The sequence below is a fragment of the Syngnathus typhle genome, linkage group LG8 (assembly GCF_033458585.1).
Source record: "Syngnathus typhle isolate RoL2023-S1 ecotype Sweden linkage group LG8, RoL_Styp_1.0, whole genome shotgun sequence".
Taxonomy (NCBI): domain Eukaryota; kingdom Metazoa; phylum Chordata; class Actinopteri; order Syngnathiformes; family Syngnathidae; genus Syngnathus; species Syngnathus typhle.
The window spans coordinates 16257041-16276324 of NC_083745.1; the positions used below are offsets into that span (position 1 = coordinate 16257041).

Sequence of the window (19284 nt, forward strand, 5' to 3'; positions counted from 1 at the left end):
AGCGTTTTTTTCGATGCCAACCTAACCAGAGTGACGGGAGCGGCACAATTCAGAAAAAGCGCTCAGCTCGCCGAGAAAATGCGATTTAAGCAATAAAATTAAAAATGCTTATTAAACATAAACCAAACGTTGGAGGTGGTCATTTCTTCATGCGCAGTGAATAACTCGGCACTCTAAAGCACCCGAGAGCGTTTTTTTCGATGCCAACCTAACCAGAGTGACGGGAGCGGCACAATTCAGAAAAAGCGCTCAGCTCGCCGAGAAAATGCGATTTAAGCAATAAAATTAAAAATGCTTATAAAACATAAACCAAACGTTGGAGGTGGTCATTTCTTCATGCGCAGTGATAAACTCGGCACTCTAAAGCACCCGAGAGCGTTTTTTTCGATGCCAACCTAACCAGAGTGACGGGAGCGGCACAATTCAGAAAAAGTGCTCAGCTCGCCGAGAAAATGCGATTTAAGCAATAAAATTAAAAATGCTTATAAAACATAAACCAAACGTTGGAGGTGGTCATTTCTTCATGCGCAGTGAATAACTCGGCACTCTAAAGCACCCGAGAGCGTTTTTTTCGATGCCAACCTAACCAGAGTGTCACGAACGGAGTGGAAGATGGAGCAGGGCGACCACGTGCAGCTTGGAAAAGGGTTTATTGCAGGAACTTACAGACTCGGTAACAGACATAACTTGCAACCAAACCAACAACAGATACTGACCGAGATGTGAGACAAAGGGACCGGGTGACATTAGCAATGAACCGACAGGGGAGTGACACAGAGACAGGACTTAAATACATGACTGGAAATGAGAGGCAGGTGAGAATGATCACACTGATTGAGGGAACACAGGAGGGGAGTGGCGACGCGAACCGAAACCATGGCAACCTAGCAAAACTGGGGACCAATCATGACAGTACCCCCCCCACAAGGGACGGCTCCCGACGTCCCAAAATTCCAATCCCTCACGCCGCGGGGGGGGCGGGTGGGCAGAGAGCCGCACCCGGGGGGCGGCGACAAGGGGCAGAGAGCCGCACTCGGGCGGCGGCGACTAGGGAAACCACCACACTCAGCGGAGGTCAGGGGCCCAGGACCACACTCGCGGCACACACTGGGGGCCTGACGCGCAATCGGCAGGAACTTGGGGAACAGAACTGCACTCAGCGGAGGTCAGGGGCCCAGGGCCACACTCGCGGCACACACTGGGGGCCTGACGCGCAATCGGCCGGAACTTGGGGAACAGAACTGCACTCAGCGGAGGTCAGGGGCCCAGGGCTACAATCGCGGCACACACTGGGGGCCTGACGCGCAATCGGCAGGAACTTGGGGAACAGAACTGCACTCAGCGGAGGTCAGGGGCCCAGGGCCACACTCGCGGCACCCACTGGGGGCCTGACGCGCAGTCGGCAGCAACTTTGGGGAACATGAACCGCACTCGGGCGGCGACTTTGGGGAACATGAACCGCACTCGGGCGGCGACTTTGGGGAACATGAACCGCACTCGGGCGGCGACTTTGGGGAACATGAACCGCACTCGGGCGGCGACTTTGGGGAACATGAACCGCACTCGGGCGGCGACTTTTGGGGAACATGAACCGCACTCGGGCGGCGACTTTTGGGGAACATGAACCGCACTCGGGCGGCGACTTTTGGGGAACATGAACCGCACTCGGGCGGCGACTTTGGGGAACATGAACCACACTCGGGCGGCGACTTTGGGGACATGAACCGCACTCGGGCGGCGACTTTGGGGACATGAACCGCACTCGGGCGGCGACTTTGGGGACATGAACCGCACTCGGGCGGCGACTTTGGGGACATGAACCGCACTCGGGCGGCGACTTTGGGGACATGAACCGCACTCGGGCGGCGACTTTGGGGACATGAACCGCACTCGGGCGGCGACTTTGGGGACATGAACCGCACTCGGGCGGCGACTTGGGGAACCGATGGCGTCGCAGATGGGGCTGTGGCTTGGCTCGGCTGTGGCTCGGCTGTGGCTGTGGCTCGGCTGTGGCTGTGGCTCGGCTGTGGCTGTGGCTCGGCTGTGGCTCGGCTGTGGCTCGGCTGTGGCTCGGCTGTGGCTCGGCTGTGGCTCGGCTGTGGCTCGGCTGTGGCTCGGCTTGGCTGCGGCTCGGCTCGGCTTTGGCTTCGGCTTGGCTTGGCTTTGGTTTCTTGGTCTTGGCTTGGCTTGGGCTTGGCTTTCTTGGGCTTGGCTTGGGCTTGGCTTTCTTGGGCTTGGCTTTCTTGGGCTTGGCTTTCTTGGGCTTGGCTTTCTTGGGCTTGGCTTGGGCTTGGCTTGGTTGCTTGGCGTGGATTGGTTGCTTACCGTGGCTTGGCTTGGTTGCTTGGTTGCTTGGGCTTGGTTGCTTGGTTGCTTGGGCTTGGGCTTGGGCTTGGGCTTGGGCTTGGGCTTGGGCTTGGGCTTGGGCTTGGGCTTGGGCTTGGGCTTGGGCTTGGGCTTGGGCTTGGGCTTGGGCTTGGGCTTGGGCTTGGGCTTGGGCTTGGGCTTGGGCTTGGGCTTGGGCTTGGGCTTGGGCTTGGGCTTGGGCTTGGGCTTGGGCTTGGGCTTGGGCTTGGGCTTGGGCTTTGGCTTGGCTTTGGCTTGGCTTTGGCTTGGCTTTGGCTTGGCTTTGGCTTGGCTTGGCTTTGGCTTGGCTTTGGCTTGGCTTTGGCTTGGCTTTGGCTTGGCTTTGGCTTGGCTTGGCTTGGCTTGGCTTGGCTTGGCTTGGCTTGGCTTGGCTTGGCTTTGGCTTGGCTTGGCTTGGCTTGGCTTGGCTTGGCTTGGCTTGGCTTTGGCTTTGGCTTGGCTTGGCTTGGCTTGGCTTGGCTTGGCTTTGGCTTGGCTTTGGCTTGGCTTTGGCTTGGCTTTGGCTTGGCTTTGGCTTGGCTTTGGCTTGGCTTGGCTTTGGCTTTGGCTTTGGCTTTGGCTTGGCTTTGGCTTTGGCTTTGGCTTGGCTTTGGTTTTGGCTTTGGCTTTGGCTTGGCTTTGGTTTCTTGGTCTTGGCTTGGCTTTGGCTGGGCTTTGGCTTGGCTTTGGCTTGGCTTTGGCTTGGCTTTGGCTTGGCTTGGCTTTGGCTTGGCTTTGGCTTGGCTTTGGCTTGGCTTTGGCTTGGCTTTGGCTTGGCTTTGGCTTGGCTTTGGCTTGGCTTTGGCTTTGGCTTTGGCTTTGGCTTGGCTTTGGCTTTGGCTTTGGCTTTGGCTTTGGCTTGGCTTTGGTTTCTTGGTCTTGGCTTGGCTTTGGCTTTGGCTTTGGCTTGGCTTTGGTTTCTTGGTCTTGGCTTGGCTTGGTTGCTTGGCGTGGCTTGGTTGCTTGGCGTGGCTTGGTTGCTTGGTTTCTTGGGCTTGGTTTCTTGGGTTTGGTTTCTTGGGCTTGGTTTCTTGGGCTTGGTTTCTTGGGCTTGGTTTCTTGGGCTTGGTTTCTTGGGCTTGGTTTCTTGGGCTTGGTTTCTTGGGCTTGGCTTGGCTTGGCTTTGGCTTGGCTTTGGCTTGGCTGCTTGGCTTGGCTTGGTTGCTTGGCGTGGCTGCTTGGCGTGGCTTGGTTGCTTGGCGTGGCTTGGTTGCTTGGTTTCTTGGGCTTGGTTTCTTGGGCTTGGTTTCTTGGGCTTGGTTTCTTGGGCTTGGCTTTGGCTTGGCTTTGGCTTGGCTTTGGCTTGGCTTGGCTTGGCTTGGCTTGGCTTGGCTTGGCTTTGGCTTTGGCTTTGGCTTTGGCTTTGGCTTTGGCTTTGGCTTTGGCTTTGGCTTGGCTTTGGCTTGGCTTTGGCTTGGCTTTGGCTTGGCTTTGGCTTGGCTTGGCTTTGGCTTGGCTTTGGCTTGGCTTTGGCTTGGCTTGGCTTGGCTTGGCTTTGGCTTGGCTTTGGCTTGGCTTTGGCTTGGCTTTGGCTTGGCTTTGGCTTGGCTTGGCTTGGCTTGGCTTTGGCTTGGCTTTGGCTTTGGCTTTGGCTTTGGCTTTGGCTTTGGCTTTGGCTTTGGCGTGGCTTTGGCTTTGGCGTGGCTTGGTTGCTTGGTTTCTTGGGCTTGGTTTCTTGGGCTTGGTTTCTTGGGCTTTGGCTTTGGGCTTGGGCTTGGGCTTGGGCTTGGGCTTGGGCTTGGGCTTGGGCTTGGGCTTGGGCTTGGGCTTGGGCTTGGGCTTGGGCTTGGGCTTGGGCTTTGGCTTGGGCTTTGGCTTGGCTTTGGCTTGGCTTTGGCTTGGCTTTGGCTTGGCTTTGGCTTCGCTCGGCTGTGGCTTCGCTCGGCTGTGGCTTCGCTCGGCTGTGGCTTCGCTCGGCTGTGGCTTCGCTCGGCTGTGGCTTCGCTCGGCTGTGGCTTCGCTCGGCTGTGGCTTCGCTCGGCGGTGGCTTCGCTCGGCGGTGGCTTCGCTCGGCGGTGGCTTCGCTCGGCGGTGGCTTCGCTCGGCGGTGGCTTCGCTCGGCGGTGGCTCGGGCTGTGGCTCGGGCTGTGGCTCGGGCTGTGGCTCGGGCTGTGGCTCGGGCTGTGGCTCGGGCTGTGGCTCGGGCTGTGGCTCGGGCTGGGGCTTGGCTGTGGCTTGGCTGTGGCTTGGCTGTGGCTTGGCTGTGGCTAGGCTGTGGCTTGGGCTTGGGCTGTGGCTTGGGCTGTGGCTTGGGCTGTGGCTTGGGCTGTGGCCTGGCTTGGCTTGGGCTTGGCTAGCGGAAGCTGGTGGTGGAGGGGGGTCCAAGCGCTGGTCGCTGTGTTGGTCGGTTCATTCTGTCACGAACGGAGTGGAAGATGGAGCAGGGCGACCACGTGCAGCTTGGAAAAGGGTTTATTGCAGGAACTTACAGACTCGGTAACAGACATAACTTGCAAACAAACCAACAACAGATACTGACCGAGATGTGAGACAAAGGGACCGGGTGACATTAGCAATGAACCGACAGGGGAGTGACACAGAGACAGGACTTAAATACATGACTGGAAATGAGAGGCAGGTGAGAATGATCACACTGATTGAGGGAACACAGGAGGGGAGTGGCGACGCGAACCGAAACCATGGCAACCTAGCAAAACTGGGGACCAATCATGACACAGAGTGACGGGAGCGGCACAATTCAGAAAAAGTGCTCAGCTCGCCGAGAAAATGCGATTTAAGCAATAAAATTAAAAATGCTTATAAAACATAAACCAAACGTTGGAGGTGGTCATTTCTTAATGCGCAGTAATAAACTCGGCACTCTAAAGCACCCGAGAGCGTTTTTTTCGATGCCAACCTAACCAGAGTGACGGGAGCGGCACAATTCAGAAAAAGTGCTCAGCTCGCCGAGAAAATGCGATTTAAGCAATAAAATTAAAAATGCTTATAAAACATAAACCAAACGTTGGAGGTGGTCATTTCTTAATGCGCAGTAATAAACTCGGCACTCTAAAGCACCCGAGAGCGTTTTTTTCGATGCCAACCTAACCAGAGTGACGGGAGCGGCACAATTCAGAAAAAGTGCTCAGCTCGCCGAGAAAATGCGATTTAAGCAATAAAATTAAAAATGCTTATTAAACATAAACCAAACGTTGGAGGTGGTCATTTCTTCATGCGCAGTGAATAACTCGGCACTCTAAAGCACCCGATAGCGTTTTTTTCGATGCCAACCTAACCAGAGTGACGGGAGCGGCACAATTCAGAAAAAGTGCTCAGCTCGCCGAGAAAATGCGATTTAAGCAATAAAAATAAAAATGCTTATAAAACATAAACCAAACGTTGGAGGTGGTCATTTCTTAATGCGCAGTAATAAACTCGGCACTCTAAAGCACCCGAGAGCGTTTTTTTCGATGCCAACCTAACCAGAGTGACGGGGGCGGCACAATTCAGAAAAAGTGCTCAGCTCGCCGAGAAAATGCGATTTAAGCAATAAAATTAAAAATGCTTATAAAACATAAACCAAACGTTGGAGGTGGTTATTTCTTAATGCGCAGTAATAAACTCGGCACTCTAAAGCACCCGAGAGCGTTTTTTTCGATGCCAACCTAACCAGAGTGACGGGAGCGGCACAATTCAGAAAAAGCGCTCAGCTCGCCGAGAAAATGCGATTTAAGCAATAAAATTAAAAATGCTTATAAAACATAAACCAAACGTTGGAGGTGGTCATTTCTTCGTGCGCAGTGAATAACTCGGCACTCTAAAGCACCCGAGAGCGTTTTTTTCGATGCCAACCTAACCAGAGTGACGGGAGCGGCACAATTCAGAAAAAGTGCTCAGCTCGCCGAGAAAATGCGATTTAAGCAATAAAATTAAAAATGCTTATAAAACATAAACCAAACGTTGGAGGTGGTCATTTCTTAATGCGCAGTAATAAACTCGGCACTCTAAAGCACCCGAGAGCGTTTTTTTCGATGCCAACCTAACCAGAGTGACGGGAGCGGCACAATTCAGAAAAAGTGCTCAGCTCGCCGAGAAAATGCGATTTAAGCAATAAAATTAAAAATGCTTATTAAACATAAACCAAACGTTGGAGGTGGTCATTTCTTCATGCGCAGTGAATAACTCGGCACTCTAAAGCACAAGAGAGCGTTTTTTTCGATGCCAACCTAACCAGAGTGACGGGAGCGGCACAATTCAGAAAAAGCGCTCAGCTCGCCGAGAAAATGCGATTTAAGCAATAAAATTAAAAATGCTTATTAAACATAAACCAAACGTTGGAGGTGGTCATTTCTTCATGCGCAGTGAATAACTCGGCACTCTAAAGCACCCGAGAGCGTTTTTTTCGATGCCAACCTAACCAGAGTGACGGGAGCGGCACAATTCAGAAAAAGCGCTCAGCTCGCCGAGAAAATGCGATTTAAGCAATAAAATTAAAAATGCTTATTAAACATAAACCAAACGTTGGAGGTGGTCATTTCTTCATGCGCAGTGAATAACTCGGCACTCTAAAGCACCCGAGAGTGTTTTTTTCGATGCCAACCTAACCAGAGTGACGGGAGCGGCACAATTCAGAAAAAGCGCTCAGCTCGCCGAGAAAATGCGATTTAAGCAATAAAATTAAAAATGCTTATAAAACATAAACCAAACGTTGGAGGTGGTCATTTCTTCATGCGCAGTGATAAACTCGGCACTCTAAAGCACCCGAGAGCGTTTTTTTGGATGCCAACCTAACCAGAGTGACGGGAGCGGCACAATTCAGAAAAAGTGCTCAGCTCGCCGAGAAAATGCGATTTAAGCAATAAAATTAAAAATGCTTATAAAACATAAACCAAACGTTGGAGGTGGTCATTTCTTAATGCGCAGTAATAAACTCGGCACTCTAAAGCACCCGAGAGCGTTTTTTTCGATGCCAACCTAACCAGAGTGACGGGAGCGGCACAATTCAGAAACAGCGCTCAGCTCGCCGAGAAAATGCGATTAAGCAATAAATTTAAAAATGCTTATAAAACATAAACCAAACGTTGGAGGTGGTCATTTCTTCATGCGCAGTGATAAACTCGGCACTCTAAAGCACCCGAGAGCGTTTTTTTCGATGCCAACCTAACCAGAGTGACGGGAGCGGCACAATTCAGAAAAAGTGCTCAGCTCGCCGAGAAAATGCGATTTAAGCAATAAAATTAAAAATGCTTATAAAACATAAACCAAACGTTGGAGGTGGTCATTTCTTCATGCGCAGTGATAAACTCGGCACTCTAAAGCACCCGAGAGCGTTTTTTTCGATGCCAACCTAACCAGAGTGACGGGAGCGGCACAATTCAGAAAAAGTGCTCAGCTCGCCGAGAAAATGCGATTTAAGCAATAAAATTAAAAATGCTTATAAAACATAAACCAAACGTTGGAGGTGGTCATTTCTTAATGCGCAGTAATAAACTCGGCACTCTAAAGCACCCGAGAGCGTTTTTTTCGATGCCAACCTAACCAGAGTGACGGGAGCGGCACAATTCAGAAAAAGTGCTCAGCTCGCCGAGAAAATGCGATTTAAGCAATAAAATTAAAAATGCTTATTAAACATAAACCAAACGTTGGATGTGGTCATTTCTTCATGCGCAGTGAATAACTCGGCACTCTAAAGCACCCGATAGCGTTTTTTTCGATGTCAACCTAACCAGAGTGACGGGAGCGGCACAATTCAGAAAAAGTGCTCAGCTCGCCGAGAAAATGCGATTTAAGCAATAAAATTAAAAATGCTTATAAAACATAAACCAAACGTTGGAGGTGGTCATTTCTTAATGCGCAGTAATAAACTCGGCACTCTAAAGCACCCGAGAGCGTTTTTTTCGATGCCAACCTAACCAGAGTGACGGGAGCGGCACAATTCAGAAAAAGTGCTCAGCTCGCCGAGAAAATGCGATTTAAGCAATAAAATTAAAAATGCTTATAAAACATAAACCAAACGTTGGAGGTGGTCATTTCTTAATGCGCAGTAATAAACTCGGCACTCTAAAGCACCCAAGAGCGTTTTTTTCGATGCCAACCTAACCAGAGTGACGGGAGCGGCACAATTCAGAAAAAGCGCTCAGCTCGCCGAGAAAATGCGATTTAAGCAATAAAATTAAAAATGCTTATTAAACATAAACCAAACGTTGGAGGTGGTCATTTCTTCGTGCGCAGTGAATAACTCGGCACTCTAAAGCACCCGATAGCGTTTTTTTCGATGCCAACCTAACCAGAGTGACGGGAGCGGCACAATTCAGAAAAAGTGCTCAGCTCGCCGAGAAAATGCGATTTAAGCAATAAAATTAAAAATGCTTATAAAACATAAACCAAACGTTGGAGGTGGTCATTTCTTAATGCGCAGTAATAAACTCGGCACTCTAAAGCACCCGAGAGCGTTTTTTTCGATGCCAACCTAACCAGAGTGACGGGAGCGGCACAATTCAGAAAAAGCGCTCATCTCGCCGAGAAAATGCGATTTAAGCAATAAAATTAAAAATGCTTATTAAACATAAACCAAACGTTGGAGGTGGTCATTTCTTCATGCGCAGTGAATAACTCGGCACTCTAAAGCACCCGAGAGCGTTTTTTTCGATGCCAACCTAACCAGAGTTACGGGAGCGGCACAATTCAGAAAAAGCGCTTAGCTCGCCGAGAAAATGCGATTTAAGCAATAAAATTAAAAATGCTTACACTGTAAAAAATGTCAGTAGATTTTACGGTGAAAAACTGCTAAACCGTGACAGTAAAAGACCGCAAAACGGTAAATGGTTTAATTCAGTTTAAGTAACAGTGAAACAGTGTAAATGTATACATCAGTTAAAACAGTATTTTTGACAGTTTTTTGGGGGGGAAAATACATTGCTCCACTGTAAAATACACTAACACCGTGTTTGTAACAAAAATATACCGTAATATATATACAAGCCATCACTGTAATTTTTATATTTATTTTTTGTAAAATATCTATTTACTCACTGTTAAATGTATCAAACACCGTATTTCTATCAAAGATATACCGTAATATATATACAAGCCCTCACTGTAATTTTTGCATAAATATTTTGTGAAAGAAACTTTTTTTCACTGTTAAACGTACTAAACATTGTATCTCTAACAATAATATACCGTTTTATACATATACGAGCCACCACAGTAATTTTTGCATTTATTCTATGTACGAAATACTTTTTCTCACTGTTAAACGTACTAAACATTGTATTTCTAACAAAAATATACCGTATTATACATATACGAGCCACAACAGTAATTTTTGCATTTATTCTATGTACAAAATACTTTTTCTCACTGTTAAACGTACTAAACATTGTATCGCTAACAAAAATATACCGTATTATACATATACGAGCCACCACAGTAATTTTTGCATTTATTCTATGTACAAAATACTTTTTCTCACTGTTAAAAGTATTAAACACCATTAATTTGACAATAATATACCGTAATATACATATACGAGCCATTACTGTAATTCTTGTATTTGTTTTTTGTAAAGAATACTTTTTCTCACTGTTAAAAGTAATAAACACCATAAAATCAAAAAATATATACCGTAATATACATATACGAGCCATCACAGTCATCTTTGCATTTATTCTATGAACAGAATACTTTTTCTCACTGTTAAAAGTATTAAACACCAAAAATTTAACAATAATATACCGTAATATACATATTGGAGCAATCAATGTAATTCTTGCATTTATTCTATGTACAAAATACTTTTTCTCACTGTTAAAAGGATAAAACACCATACATTTAAAAATAATTTACCGTGATATACATATAAGATAAGATAAGATAATCCTTTATTATTCCCTCAATGGGGAAACTCCTATGTTAGCAGCAGTACACATTAACATATACACACACACACGCATGCGGGGAAGGGGGTAAAAGATTTTAAAGAAGTAGAAGGTATATATAATTAAAAAAATATGGACAGTGTATACAAAATACACAATACACAATATGCAGTGGAGATAAAAAAAATATTAGATAAAAAAAAATAGTGCAAAAAACAGTGCAAAGAAAGCAGGTAAAAGAGTGTGAGGTAGACAGATATTGCACATAGTGTGATTGCACATATGGTTATTGCACGTTATTTTGTCCGTTAGCTACGGTGATCGGCCTGGTTGTACAGTCTGATGGCAGCAGGGAGGAAGGACCTGCGATGCCTCTCGGTGGTGCATCGTGGGTGACGAAGCCGGTCACTGATGGAGCTCTCCAGGGCTCTGACAGTCTCATGAAGGGGGTGGAAGACATTGTCCATGATGGAGGACAGCTTAGCCACCATCCTCCTCTCCCCCACCGCCTCCACCCGGTCCAGACTGCAGCCCAGGACAGCGTCGACTTTCTTCACCACCTTGTCCAGCCTCTTCCTCTCCGCTGCAGTGATGCCGCTGCTCCAGCAGACCACCCCATAAAAAATGGCGGACGCCACTACAGAGTCATAGAAGGTCCTCAGGAGGCCGTCCCTCACTCCGAAGGACCTCAGTCTGCGCAGCAGGTGGAGTCTGCTTTGGCCCTTCTTGTATAGGGCCCCAGTCCAGTTTATTGTTCAGGTGAACACCCAGGAACTTGTAAGAGTCCACAATCTCTATGTCCGTTCCCTGGATGTTCATCGACGAGGGGGAGACTTTGCGCCGGCGGAAGTCCACCACCAGCTCCTTTGGGGGGGATGCTTGGTGGGTTCGGTGGAGTTGAGAATGGGCTGGGGGGTCTTGGAGGGGGTGTAGCAGGGGGCGGGGTTGAGGTGAGAGTCCTCGGAGTAGAAGAGGCTCCAGTCGGGGTGGGGGGAGGAGTGGATGTTTGTTCAAAACGGTTGAAGAACCGGTTCAGGTCATTCACCCACTCCTGATCCCTGTCCAGCGCAGGTCTGGAGTTGCTACGTCCTGAGATGGTGTTCAGGCTCCTCCAGACCCCGCTGACGTTGTCCCGCTGCAGTTGGTCTTCCATCCTCCTCCTGTAGTTGCTCTTCCCCTCCCTGATCTTCTTCCTCAAGTCCCTCTGCACCGTTTTCAGTAGGTCCCTGTCTCCCGATTTAAAGACCCTCCTTTTGTCCCTGAGCAGGTCTTTGATCTCAGGGGTGATCCAAGGTTTGCTGTTTGCAAAAACTCTGACTGTTTTGGTGGGTATGGTGGAGTCTACACAAAAGTTAATGTAGTCCGTGACACAGCTGGTGAGACCGTCGATGTCGTCCCCGTAGTCCTCACAGAACACGTCCCACACCGTATACGAGCAATCAATGAAATTTTTGCATTTATTCTATGTACAAAATACTTTTTCTCACTGTTAAAAGTATAAAACACCATAAATTTAACAGTAATATACCGTAATGCACATATACGAGCAATCAATGTAATTCTTGCGTTTATTTTTGGTAAAGAGTACTTTTTCTCACTGTTAAAAGTATTAAACACCATATATTTAACAATAATATTCCGTATTACATTTATGAGCCATCACTGTAATTCTTGCATTTATTTATCTATTTATTTTTCTCTCTTTTTCTCTCGTGAAATGTGGTCTGGATCCCAAAGATGTCATAAGTGAACCTAATTTGCAAAAATGTCATAAAATTATTTTTCAGAAACTGTGTTTTAATTAATCTTCATGCAGTCTAGAATATTTAAATTGAGATTTGAATTGAGTTTAAGTATTGTAGTTTTTGATCAGGATCTTGACTAATGTGGTCTGGATACCAAAAACCATGTGGAATTGCTCTTGCGATGGAGAAGCCAACTCAGATTTACATTTTCACAAATAGAGTCAAGGTTTCACAAATCAGAAGCGGTGTGGTGTTATAGAAGATGTTTATTTTGAACACCTTTTTTTCCCAACACAATGTTTGCACTATTCTATGAAATTGGGTTCACTGACCCATAAGGTCTGATTGATTAAAAGCTTTGAAAATACAAATTATTTGTCTATTCATGATGTATATTGAGCTAAGATTCGACTTATGCTGTATATCAACAAAACTCAGGACATGCATCAGAAATATCCGTTTTTTAATTTCTCTCAGATTTGGAATTCTTGCTCTTTTCACCCAGCGGAGGTGACCTAAGGCGGGGTGAATAATGCCTGGGGCCATCTGAACTGACACCAATCTATTAATTATGCCTAACATGAAAGGTAAGGCGGAAGATTTTCTTGAAATTCAGGAAAGAATCGCCCTCTCCATTAACGGTATTAAATACTGTGATTTCAGTTGTAATTATAGTATTAGATGTTTTAACTGTATGCTAAATAACAATTAAATACTGTGATTCCAGTTGCGTTTACAGTATTAGTTGTTTAACTGTATACAAAATAACATTTAAATACTGTGATTTCAGTTTTATTTAGTTAGATGTTTTAACTATACTAAAAAAATTAAAAACTGTGATTTTAGTTGCATTTACAGTATTAGTTGCTTAACTGCAGAATAAATATCAATGAAATACCGCGCTTTCAGTTGCCTTTACATAACTGGTTTATTTACTGTACAAACAAATGAACTGTATTGTATATGGCAATGCAGTAAGAGTAGGTACCAGGTAATCATTGTAAATTGAGTTTCTCACTGTACAATTTAAATGCTGAATCAGTGATTTAATATTAATCATTAATAGAATGACCCATATTCTAAAATATTTCAATTAACTACAGACAACAAGAAATTTGTTAACAGGGTTATTTATTTTTTTGTGAACAGGAACATAAAGCACATTACCAAACCTTTTAGACAAAACTTCCTTGGGCTTGGACAAAACAGGAGCCCTGAAATTAAAGAAGAAAATACATTAAGAATTATGATGGTGATGTCGTTGTCATGTCAAGATACTTGTTCCTGATAGGAAGTGTGTCACTGGCTGCAGGAACACTCATGCAATTAGCAAGGTTGGAGTTATATTATTAGTAGGGATGTAACGATTACTCATGAGATGATTAAAAATCCATCCATCCATCCATCCATCCATCCATCCATCCATCCATCCATCTTCTTCCGCTTATCCGGGGTCGGGTCGCGGGGGCAGCAGCTTCAGGAGGGACTCCCAGACTTCCCTCTCCCCAGCCACTTCCTCTAACTCATCCCGGGGGATCCCAAGGCGTTCCCAGGCCAGCTGAGAGACATAATCTCTCCAGCGCGTCCTGGGTCGTCCCCGGGGTCTCCTACCGGTGGGACATGCCCGGAACACCTCCCCAGGGAGGCGTCCAGGAGGCATCCTGATGAGATGCCCGAGCCACCTCATCTGGCTCCTATCAACGTGGAGGAGTAGCGACTCTACTCCGAGTCTCTCCCGGATGACCGAACTTCTCACCCTATCTCTATAAGGGAGAGCCCGGACATCCTGCGGAGAAAACTCATTTCGGCCGCTCGTATCCGGGATCTCGTTCTTTCGGTCACGACCCATAGCTCATGACCATAGGTGAGGGTAGGAGCGTAAATCAACCGGTAAATTGAGAGCTTTGCCTTTTGGCTCAGCTCTCTCTTTACCACGACGGACCGGTACAGAGTCCGCATTACTGCCGACGCTGCACCGATCCGCCTGTCGATCTCGCGCTCCATCCTCCCCTCACTCGTGAACAAGACCCCAAGATACTTAAACTCCTCCACTTGGGGCAGGATCTCATCCCCGATCCGGAGAGGGCATTCCACCCTTTTCCGATCGAGGACCATGGACTCGGATTTGGAGGTGCTGACCCTCATCCCAACCGCTTCGCACTCGGCTGCAAACCGCTCCAGTGAGAGATGGAGCTCACAGCCTGAAGAAGCCAACAGCACCACGTCGTCTGCAAAAAGCAGATACGCGATGCTGAGGTCCCCAAACCGGACACCCTCAACGCCTCGGCTGCGCCTAGAAATTCTGTCCATAAAAATTATAAACAGAATCGGTGACAAAGGGCAGCCTTGGCGGAGTCCAACCCTCACTGGGAACGAATCCGACTTACTGCCGGAAATGCGGACCAAACTCTGGCATCGGTGATACACGGACCGAACCGCCCTTATCAGTTGGCTCGGTACCCCGTACTCCCGAAGCACCCCCCACAGGACCTCCCTAGGGACACGGTCGAACGCCTTCTCCAAGTCCACAAAACACATGTGGACTGGTTGGGCGAACTCCCATGCACCCTCGAGGATCCTGCTGAGGGTGAAGAGCTGGTCCACTGTTCCACGGCCAGGACGAAAGCCACACTGTTCCTCCTGAATCCGAGGTTCGACCTCCCGACGGACCCTCCTCTCCAGCACCCCTGAATAGACCTTACCAGGGAGGCTGAGGAGTGTAATTCCCCTGTAAATGGAACACACCCTCCGGTCCCCCTTCTTAAAGAGGGGAACCACCACCCCAGTCTGCCAATCCAGAGGCACTGTCCCCGATGTTCACGCGATGCTGTAGAGACGTGTCAGCCATGACAGCCCCACAGCATCCAGAGCCCTTAAGAAATCCGGGCGGATCTCATCCACCCCCTGGGCCTTGCCACCGAGGAGTTTTTTAACTACCTCAGTGACTTCAACCCCAGAGATTGGAGAGTCCGCCTCTGAGTCCCCAGGCCCTGCCTCCACAATGGAAGGCGTGTCGGTGGAATTGAGGAGGTCTTCGAAGTATTCTCCCCACCGACACACGACGTCCCGAGTCGAGGTCAGCAGCACGCCATCTCCACTGTAAACAGTGTTGACGTTGCACTGCTTCCCCCTCCTGAGACGCCGGATGGTGGACCAGAATTTCCTCGAAGCCGTCCGGAAGTCATTTTCCATGGCCTCGCCAAACTCCTCCCACGCCCGGGTTTTTGCCTCAGCAACCGCCGAAGCCGCGTTCCGCTTGGCCATCCGGTACCTGTCAGCTGCCTCGGGAGTCCCACAGGCCAAAACGGCCCGATAGGACTCCTTCTTCAGCTTGACGGCATCCCTTACCGCCGGTGTCCACCAGCGAGTTCGGGGATTGCCGCCACGACAGGCACCAATGACCTTACGGCCACAGCTCCGCTCGGCCGCCTCAACAATGGAGGCGCGGAACAAGGTCCACTCGGACTCAATGTCCCCCGCCTCCCCCGGGACGTGGGAAAAGTTCTGCCGGAGGTGGGAATTGAAGCTCTTCCTGACAGGGGATTCCGCCAGACGTTCCCAGCAGACCCTCACAGAACGTTTGGGTCTGCCAGGTCGGACCGGCATCTTCCCCCACCATCGGAGCCAACCCACCACCAGGTGGTGATCAGTTGACAGCTCCGCCCCTCTCTTCGCCCGAGTGTCCAAAACATGCGGCCGCAAATCCGATGACACGACTACAAAGTCGATTATCGAACTGCGGCCTAGGGTGTCCTGGTGCCAAGTGCACACATGGACACCCTTAGTTTTAAACATGGTGTTCATTATAGAAAATCCGTGTCGAGCACAGAAGTCCAATAATAGAACACCGCTCGGGTTCAGATCGGGGGGGCCGTTCCTCCCAATCACGCCCTTCCAGGTCTCACTGTCATTGCCCACGTGAGCTTTGAAGTCACCCAGTAGAACGATGGAGTCCCCAGAAGGAGCGCTCTCCAGCACCTCCTCCAGGGACTCCAAAAAGGGTGGGTACTCTGAACTGCCGTTTGGTGCATAGACACAAACAACAGTCAGGACCCGTCCCCCCACCCGAAGGCGGAGGGAGGCTACCCTCTCGTTCACCGGGGTGAACCCCAATGTGCAGGCGCCCAGCCGGGGGGCAATAAGTATACCCACACCTGCTCGACGCCTCTCACCGTGGGCAACTCCAGAGTGGAAGAGAGTCCAGCCCCTCTCGAGAGGGCTTGTACCGGAACCCAAACTGTGCGTGGAGGCAAGTCCGACTATATCTAGTCGGAACTTTTCTGCCTCGCACACCAGCTCGGGTTCCTTTCCAGCCAGAGAGGTGACATTCCATGTCCCAAGAGCCAGCTTCTGCAGCCGGGGATCAGACCGCCAAGGTCCCTGCCTTTGGCCGCCGCCCAGCTTGCAATGCACCCGACCCCTTTGGCCCCTCCCACAGGTGGTGAGCCCATGGGAATTAAAAATCGATTTGAATATGTCGCAAGTTAAATCGGAGAGAAAATAAATCTCTGCATTGAAACAGCTGATATGCAAATTAGTTGTGACCGTTATCTGAACCTCACCTGTATCTAGTCAGTTAGCCTCCATGAAGTGAAGCCTTCATGAACTCCATGATGAAGGAGATCACATGGGGGTTCATGTATCAAGTCTTCCTCCTCACCACTCTCCCAGTCTTCCGGCTCATCTGCTCCTTGGCACTGCACTTGGTGGAGTCAGGATTAATCCTAACCAAAAACATATGAAATGAGTTAGAGGTTGAGACAATTGCAATTATCAGAGAGATATAGAAATGCCAGTGGGAATAAAGTTAGGTATATAATTTTATCGGTTAATACCTCTGAATAAACTCCAAAGTTGTGCAGGTTTCCCCCTGATACTCTAGGTTGAAAACATAGTAACAGGCGAAGAGAGTGGCCAGCCAAGGCAGTGGTGAAGTCAGCCACGTGAGCAGCAGGTGGGATTATGACCCTCCCCTCGATCGACAGCATCCATTTTTTTGCAGTCAGGATTGTCTCTCCTTAAAGTCAGACATAACAAAAATCATATTTCACAGCAGTCCATTTTATAAATGATCTGGTTCACATGAATGACTGTAAAAACAGGGCAGGGAGCATACATATCTTACAAGCTGTACATAAAACAGATAAAAGGAGCATATATAGTAACTGATGGCAAGCAAACTGATTACTACTTGTGTATTACTATTTGATTTTATTACTTATAGTGATAGTAGTCCTACTTACCGAGTTTCTGGACGTCGCGACGTGTGCTTGGTGGTGCTGCCTCCGGAAGGAAAACGCATACGGAGGCGGAGAAGGTGTTGAAAAACAGAAAGGCGGGAAAATACTCTTCTCTTGCGCAGCATAAAAATATAAAATAACGACACAGTAACGACCATCGTACTGTCGCAGCAAGTACTACATGTGTCATATACCATTTTGTGGCTTCAGTAAGTTTAAAAAAAAGAGAATCTGGTCAGTTAAAGTTACTGCTATCACAAGCTAGCTAACAGTTAACGTTACCAGTAGCTAGCTCTGTCTGCCCTCTCTCTCGCGATCGAAAAACAGCGCTCTCTCGGTGCCGTTTTCGCAGCCAAAGTGAAACAAATGAACACAGACGACGCAAACACATAGAAAGACAACAAAAAAACACACAATACAAGACAAGGTCTTATGAGAAAAGTTGTTGTCGGAGCCAGAGATGCAAGCGCTGTGATTGCGATTTGTCCCGTTCACTTTGACGTGATTGGCCATTCAAAGCAGGACCGTTGAACACACTCGATCCTCATTGGATGAATTCATGTCAGCCCATGTCACCCCATACCCGCCAGTGAAAAAGAAAACGGAAAAAATGGAATAAAAATAATGCCATGGTAAGTCATTATGACATAATGATTATTAAAGTCATCATTTTTATATGATATTTATATGATAATTATTGATTTCATTATGATATATATATATCATATGATATATATATATATATATCATATATATATCATATATATATATATATATATATATATATATATATATATATATATATAGTAATTAACTGTAGATTTCACAGCCATTTTTTACGGTGCACTTTTATAAAAAATGGGCATGCGCAACTCTGGTCTTGTTTCTCTCTTTTTCAAAGTCAGAGTCTGCTTTATTGTCAACATCTTCACATGCCGAGACACACAAAGACATCGAAATTACGTTTTCCCTATCCCACGGTGACAAGACATATTACACGATAGACACACAAGTAAACAACGCCTTTCTGAGGCCTTTCTCTTCTTCTCAGACACTTCAAAGATACTTTTTGAAAGTATGCATGCACAGAAAGCGAAAACTGGAAAGAGCACGTACGACAGTATTAGTAAAATTCTCCAGAATGATTGACAATTGAGGACCAATCGTCTTGATGATCCACCCGGAAGTAAATCAGCCTCCGCCGTACCTTTAAGCCTGCATAAGATTCAGATGCTCGAGACATGCCACCAGATGATAGGATGTGGTAGATTAGTCAAACAATGCTTTTTAGTCTTTCCTAACCTCTTCCTCCATTTTGATGGAAAACATCACAAGGTCAAGGAAAGATGTTAAAGGGGAATCATAGGAAGTGGGGAGAAGACGACCACAGCGTTCAGAGAATCCGACTGCATGCACTAGACTACGTCATGATGCGACAGTGAATGTTATAGACTTGATCTGTGGTAAAACTACAAAGTGTTTATAATAAAACACAGTACCGCACACGTCTCTTTCTGGCATGACCTACTCTCCTGTAAACCTTGACTCTCCGTTAATTGCAAAGAAATCAATTGTTGCTGAAAGAATCAACAGGTTGACCGAAAGTGCATGATCCATGCTGTGGGCGGGTAAAGTTAGCAAACTAAACATGACCAGGAACGTAAGTACATAGTGGTCACTGATATTAGCATTAGCGCCACCAGCTAAACTGTACTTGAGCGCTTTTCACTTGCGTCACCTAGATTCTGGGCTTGGGCCCGGTTGATAAAACCTCGTCTGACCGCAAAGAGTCTTCGGACCCCTGTGGCGACAATCCGGATCGGCCGGCCAGCCTAGTTCGTTTGGATAAAACCCATGTGACCGCGTAAGTAAGTCATGGCTAAAATCAAGGGGGCATGCGAACTTTCGGAGGTTCAAGCCAGCATGGGGGGATCTGAGGCCAACTACTGGACCAGCTCCACCTAGCCTTCCATTGAATTCCATTCATTTCGGCTGACTAATAAACGTTTTTCTGAAATCAATGCTAACGTGACTTAATTTATGTAATGAGCATACGCACAGGACTTACGTGAGTCAGACTCGGTCAAACCATTGGCTCAGACTCGGTCACATGCTCGGTCAGACTACGTTCCT

General features: G+C 47.6%; 1 long non-coding RNA gene across 2 annotated transcripts; it reads right to left on the minus strand.

The window, feature by feature from the left end:
- Positions 1 to 13024: 13024 nt before the first annotated feature.
- LOC133158689 (uncharacterized) lies at positions 13025 to 17842 on the minus strand. 2 transcript variants are annotated; one of them, XR_009715269.1, is made up of 4 exons: positions 17155 to 17842; positions 16747 to 16928; positions 16474 to 16635; positions 13025 to 13125 (listed from the first exon to the last, which is right to left on the minus strand). It is a non-coding gene; the product is annotated as an uncharacterized LOC133158689 (long non-coding RNA). The 2 variants fall into 2 exon arrangements; XR_009715268.1 differs by having other exon boundaries at positions 16747 to 17840.
- Between the last annotated feature and the right edge of the window lie 1442 nt (positions 17843 to 19284).